The following is a 6,590-nucleotide window of genomic DNA, read 5'->3' as shown; positions in this document are numbered from 1 at the left end:
TGCCTAGGCTCAGCTTCCACCCCTGCCACCTCAGCCACTTTGTTCATAGGCCCACTGAGCAAGAACTCAGGTGGTTGGATCAAGAAGTTGACTTTCACATATGCCTGCATTATTTTCACAGTCCGTGCACATTCCCCGTTCCAAGTTTTGGATCCCCATACGTCTTCCCCAAACTTCATCTCCACTCCCAGCTGCGAGAAACAGCAGAGCCCCTTCCTCCCGCGATGTCCCTCCATCGCCCTCTACTGGTAAAGCTCAATATTTACAGTACACGCTGTCCAGGAGAAATGTTTTAAGTGAATCTTGTCCGTTATCAGAGAATATGTATTAACGGATCAATTTGGAGCTAAGAGATAATACATTGATAACTGGCACAGCCTCCTCGCTTCAAGATAATCAATACATTATCCTATTTGAATCAGAATACTGTTTGACTATTGAGCTAGTAAATTCTGAGCCTCAGTTTTCTGACCCACACTTTATGGGGGCAAGACATGATTGCAAGAGGGACTTTACCTAACAATTGCAATCAGTGTAACCTGGCTTATTGTACCCTCAATGAATCCCAACAATAAAAAAAAAAAGAAAAAAAGGCATATTTCTCCACTTTGGATCCATCTGTAATGTGCAAGGCTTAATAGTTGCATGTTTTCAGAAACATATTCCCCAAATACTAGAAAGTGACTAGGTCCCCTCATAACCTTGCCTAAAATACTTGATCCCTTCTTTTTCTACCCCACAGAATCTTTACTTCTCCTAAAACTCCACAATCGAGGTATACATATGTTCATCCGACAGTTGTGGATGCTCCCAAACAGATGATGGGGCTAGCTCCTCTGCAAAGCTTAGGCTTTAAGGCCCTACTGAGAAAAGAAAGATGTTGAGAGTTTTCATACTAACCTGCCACTCCCTGTCCTTCTGGTCTTTTTGGTGCAGAAAATGTTCACTGATATGCATTTCCTAATGCTGCTGGTCATGAAAGTACCAGAAGCCAGCCTGATGCAACCATCACTTTCTACACCTGAGATTTGACTACTGCTCCAGGGCCATGGGTGTCATGGGAACAAGCAGCTTCTGAGACGGCTTAGGCCTCAGTATGTCCTCTGGTCTCCGTGCACGGTTGGTAGCCTTTCGCCATGGTTTACCCAGAAGGCTTAATGTGGCAGCAAAACACCCAGAGGCATGCCCACAAGGATAAGTCTCTGTGTGGTTTTGAGGCAGATATTTTCTGCTCTCCAATAAAAATCGCAAACCCTGGCTCGGCGCCTGTAGCTCAGGTACAAGGGCACCAGCCACATACACCAGGGCTGGTGGGTTCGAACCCAGCCAGGACCTGCCAAACATCAATGACAACTACAACAACAACAATGACAAAAAGCCGGGTGTTGTGGTGGACGCCTGTAGTTCCGGCTACTTGGGAGGCTGAGGCAAGAGAATCGCTTAAGCCCAAGAGTTTGAGGTTGCTGTGAGCTGTTGATGCCACCGCACTCTGCCGAGGGTGACATAGTGATACTCTGTCTTAAAAAAACAATCTCAAGCCCATTGTTCTTCAGCCTGTCCGTATGCAGCAGCCTGGTTCATTACATCATAGACCACTTTGCTTTGGATTGGCTCCTCCCATCTCTCATAGCCCAACTACTCTCACCTCCTTCGGTCTCCAAAATTTCTCCATTTATTGGCACCCTCCAATCAGAAGCATCCCCAAGATTGCCTGTCGCCAAATCATCACATTTTCTTTTCTTTCTTTTTTTTTTTTTTATTAAATCATAGCCGTGTACATTGATATGATCATGGGGCATCATTCACTAGCTTCATAGACCGTTTAAATCATCACATTTTAAATTGCCTCTATTCTTGCTTCTCCTTCACTCCTCATTATTATTATTTATTTATTTATTTTGAGACAGCGTTTCATTATGTCGCCCTCGGTAGAGGGCCTTGGCATCAACAGCTCACAGCAACCTTAAACTCTTGGGCTTAAGCGATTTTCTTGCCTCAGCCTCCCAAGTAGCTGGGACTACAGGCCGCGCCACAACGTCTGCTAGTTTTTTATTTTAATTTTTATTTGCATATGGAGCACAAGGCGGAGCTGTCCAGTGAGATCACGTGGCTATAAATAACTGAAGTATTCTGCTGACCAATCAGATGACCAGAGCTCCAGTGGCGCGATCGGTTAGCGCGTGGTACTGATAAGACATAATGGAAGTGCAGTCATGCTGAGGTCGTGAGTTCAAGTCTCACCTGGAGCACATTGTTTTTTGTTTGAGACAGAGTTTCACTATGTCACCCTCAGTAGCGTCCTTTGGCGTCACAGCTCACAGCAATCTCAAACTCTTGAGCGCAAGCTATTCGCTTGAAGACTTTGCTTTTCTCAGCAGCCCACCTCCCCAAGTGTTGGGATGATAGCAGTTGTACTGTCAAGGCGAATCTTTACATACTAAAGCTCCACACTGGTGTCATGTGGGGCCCTATGGTGAAGAGACTAGGGATCAGGTTCTAAAATCACTGCTGAATCTGATAGGAATAAGACATTTTTAATTTAATCATATCAGCCACTTGGATTGTGCTCTCATGGCCACATATACATTTTTTTCCATTTGGGATCGTTTTAATAATTCTAAGGGAGAAGTTGGAGTTCATCAGAGAGAAATATAAGTAGGAAATGAAAAGTTTGCTAAGCAGAGACAATCCTTTAGCAATAATTATGACCATTATTGAAAATGATTATCTTCTCTAAAGGATTTTCAGTTTCCTCTTTTAGAAGCTTCTAATTTTCTTTTTGCCCTTTTCATTTTATAAGCAATTATCTGTAAGTGCAACTGAAGTGCCAGGGATCTGAATTGTTATTCTTAATATTGAAAACTATGAAGTCTAAGGAATAAATGTGAAAATTGATAATACTTTTCACATGCTAACTCTGTGGATTTTGTTGTTATTTTTAAGAGCGTGATTTATTTATTTTCTTTTTGTGATTTCTATTAAAAAGGAAAACAAGCTATTGAAGCTACTGTGTTTGCTTTCATCGTAAGTCCTCACATTAACCATTCCTTTTTTTTTTTTTCTTTTTGAGACAGAATCTCACTAGTTGGTAGAGTGCTGTGGCATCACAGCTCACAGCAACCTCCAACTCTTGGGCTTAAGCGATTCTCTTGCGTAAGCCTCCCAAGTAGCTGGGACTACAGGCGCCTGCCACAATGCCCAGGTATTTTTTGTTGCAATTGTCATTGTTGTTTAGCTGGCCTGGGCTGGGTTCAAACCCACCAGCCTCAGTATATACGTAACCACTGTACTACAGGCACAGAGACTAACCATTGTTTTTTTTGTTCCTTTGAGAACAAAAGAAACTGGGTTTCTCTGTTGTTGCCTGGGCTGGAGTGCAGCGGCATCATCACAGTTCACCGCAGCCTCAAAGTACTGAGCTCAAGATGTGAATTAACCCAATCCCTTCCTAAATTGTCAATATTTTAGAATTCTAAAGTTCTTTTTTTTTTCTTGATCCCTGAGGCAAGCTACAGGTCAAAATGAATGTTTTCCAGTTTGGTAAGTAACTACCAGCTTTTTTTTTTTTTTTTAATTTCAGTGTGCTTGTTCATTCTTCTTTGTTTGAAGTACTCCTTTTTTGTTGATTTTCTTCTTTCTCCTGTGGTGTTGGCTGTTTTTGATGTTGTTGGTAGAGACGGGGTCTTACTCTGGCTGACTGCTACTCATATGGGTTTTGAACCTCTGAGCTCAGGCAATCCACCCGCCTCGGCCTCCCACAGCGCTGGGACTACAGGCGTGAGCCACCACGCCCGGCCGTAACTACCAGCTTTAAAGAACTCACAACCTTTCCATTTCCCTATTCCTTCCCATCCCTCTTCTCTGTGTCCCACCCACCCCCTTTTCCAATACCATTTCTCTGTGGAGTTATTGGCAGTTTCTAAGCAAATTGCTTGAGTCTGGCTTCCTGGGAAGTCTAGGTATGACATATTCAGTGATGTGCTAGGAGTGATTTGTACTGGTGTGAGGTTATTGTGGACATTCCTTCCCAACCTCACATTTAGTGACATATGTTGGTAACTTGAACTTGGCCACAGTGGGAGCTTTTACTCCACAGAAGCTGATAAACAATACACATTAGGTGTTTTCTTTTTGCTTTTCAGAGATCTGGTTAAACGTTTCCCAGCACACACATCCCTTTGAGGTTCTTATCTGTTTAGACATGGACTCTGTTCCTGAACCTGGTAGGAGTATATTTGGTTGAAAATCCAACTGAACAATAGTGTAATAGCTTTGTCTCATAGTAGGTATTGTTGGGGGTCATCCTGTTTGTACTGTAGTGGCTCGACCACACCATGGGGAGTCATGCTTTGGCATTCATTCAGTTCTACCTTCCTTACCATGCTGGCCTGGTGGCTCCTTCTTTCGACCAGGGAAACCCACACAAAAGACTGTGCATATGGCCTCCAATAGCTGCAAGATGCCCTGGTAAGTATATGTTTAGCTTTTCAACCTTTGCAGTCGAGAAAAGCAAGAGAGAAGGTGGATGGGATTGGATTTTGGAGGAGAGAGCCCCAAATATGTTCATGCCTAATTGTCCCCTGATGTTAGAAAGATTCAGAGTCAGTACAAAGAATGAGTTAAATAAAGCATGAAAGGACCAGCTGCTTTTACTTTGTTTCTTCTAGAAACAGTTGTGATGTGGTGGTCCCAAATTTCTTGCATGGGACATATCTTTATTTCCTCAAATGCGAGAAGTGCAGGATATTATTTATCCTTTGTATGCTGTCATTTGCACGCAATGGTTCGGGCACACATTTTTGACCGGGAATGTGAGTCTTTGCAGGGGCTATCACAGAGCCTCCGGAGCTGCCTGTGCTACTCATAACCTGATGCTTTTATAACCTTTTATGGGCTCCTTGATCTGAGGTCTTTTCTCACAAATCAAATGCTTTTAAATCCTAGCATGTGCAGTCCTGGCAAGATAGTGACAAGTCTGGTGACAGCCAGGTCTCCAGTGCCTGTGACCCTTTCTCTTTGAGTCCACCTTCCAATACACAGTGTGTGGTATTGGTTTTCTCTTGCTCTCCAGAGAGAAAAGTGAGCGTGATACAGCACTTACTGCAAATGATGACCTGCATTTGAGCTTGTTCTCTAAAGCAGACTGCAATTTATAAACTTCTAGTGGAAATATTCAAACACATGAAAGTTGAAAAGTAATACAAAGAAACTTTATATGTCGCCATCATTTATAACAACTATCAGTCTGTAGTTACTGGGGTTTAGATCTCTGCCCTTTCCCTCTTCCTAAGAGCACAAGATCATTGAAGCAAAATCCAGATATGATAACATACTTAAACATATGTGAATATGTATAGGAGCTTGGCTTTTAAAAGAAGGCATAGGAAGCTCTATGAATGAATTTCATTAAACATGCAATTCACAGTGAGTAGCTGTTTAAAGTGGAAATATTTTCTTCTTTTTTTGTGAATGGTGGCAGGTTCTCCCTGTAATATTTTAGAGAAGGCTCAGTCCATTCCTTCTATCATACCTACCTTTCATCTCATCTTGATTATAAATTCCCAAAAGGAAAGAGAGTGCCTGTATTATTCACAGTGTATCTTCAGCTTTTCAAGGCAGTTTGCTTGTTTTTCAGAAGCTAGGAGCCCGTGCTATTCTGTTTTTCTACGGTGTCAGCCTTGTATACATGGTTCAGTCTCAATTATCTGTTATATACCAGTGTTTCAAAATGGTGTTAGTTTCCAGGCTTCAGTATTTCAAAACGAATCACAAGTTTGGGGCTACTTATTTATAATTCTAACTGTAGTCTGCCTCTTTATTAGACTATCTTAGGCTCCAGCATCTGGTAATAAGTTGCCTTCTTTATGAAGAGAAAAAGATCAATACATTGTTACTGATGTTTTTCCAGACGAAATGAATGGATTAAATCAGATTTTACCTCGCTACAAAGTTTATTTTTGAATAGTAGATGGGGGTCATGAGACCTCAAGAACCGGGTGTTTCTGAAAATTTTTAATTACCTGATTTTATTTTAGATGAAACAGCAGTGGCCAAAGTTACTGTGTGCTCGGTGACCTAATCTGGAACTGGAGGCTGAGCTGATGACGTCTGGCCTTTGCCTGCCTTCCAGGCAGCTATGATAAAGTAGGCTAATGGTAAAGTAAAGTATCTTATGCTATTGAGCATTAAGATCATACTTCATGTTTTGCAAAGTGGTTTTTCATTATTTATTTCTCACAACCTACCTGTGAGATCTCCTGGCTGTCTTATCTCCCATATTGTAGCTGAAATATGACTAACTTATGCTCATAAATGCTTCAAGAAGCTGAAATGAATATAGGTGTTTGCTGACATACAAACACCCAGCATTCAAAATGCTCAGCCTACCCTGCCCTTGGAATGGGGGATGCAGCTCCCCCAGAGAGTGAAGAATAATTCCATTTCCCTGTTTGGGAAGTGGGTCCTGGCACTACAGGTTTGGGAGTCAAAAAGGAGATGTGTAAGGGCAGGAGATTATACTCTTGTTTCTGTTCAACCGAACATTCGTATTTCTATAAACACATTGCTATACTTAAGGCTTCTGTGCTCAG

The 6,590-nt window shown here is 42.0% G+C and overlaps 1 non-coding gene across 1 annotated transcript; it reads left to right on the top strand.

The window, feature by feature from the left end:
- Positions 1-2,154: 2,154 nt before the first annotated feature.
- On the top strand, positions 2,155-2,249 carry TRNAI-GAU (transfer RNA isoleucine (anticodon GAU)). The gene is made up of 2 exons: positions 2,155-2,192; positions 2,214-2,249. It is a non-coding gene; the product is annotated as a tRNA-Ile (tRNA).
- Positions 2,250-6,590: the final 4,341 nt, after the last annotated feature.

The sequence above is a fragment of the Nycticebus coucang genome, chromosome X (assembly GCF_027406575.1).
Source record: "Nycticebus coucang isolate mNycCou1 chromosome X, mNycCou1.pri, whole genome shotgun sequence".
Classification (NCBI taxonomy): domain Eukaryota; kingdom Metazoa; phylum Chordata; class Mammalia; order Primates; family Lorisidae; genus Nycticebus; species Nycticebus coucang.
The sequence above is the reverse complement of the archived record's forward strand: the minus strand, read 5'-3'. Positions and strand labels throughout refer to the sequence as shown.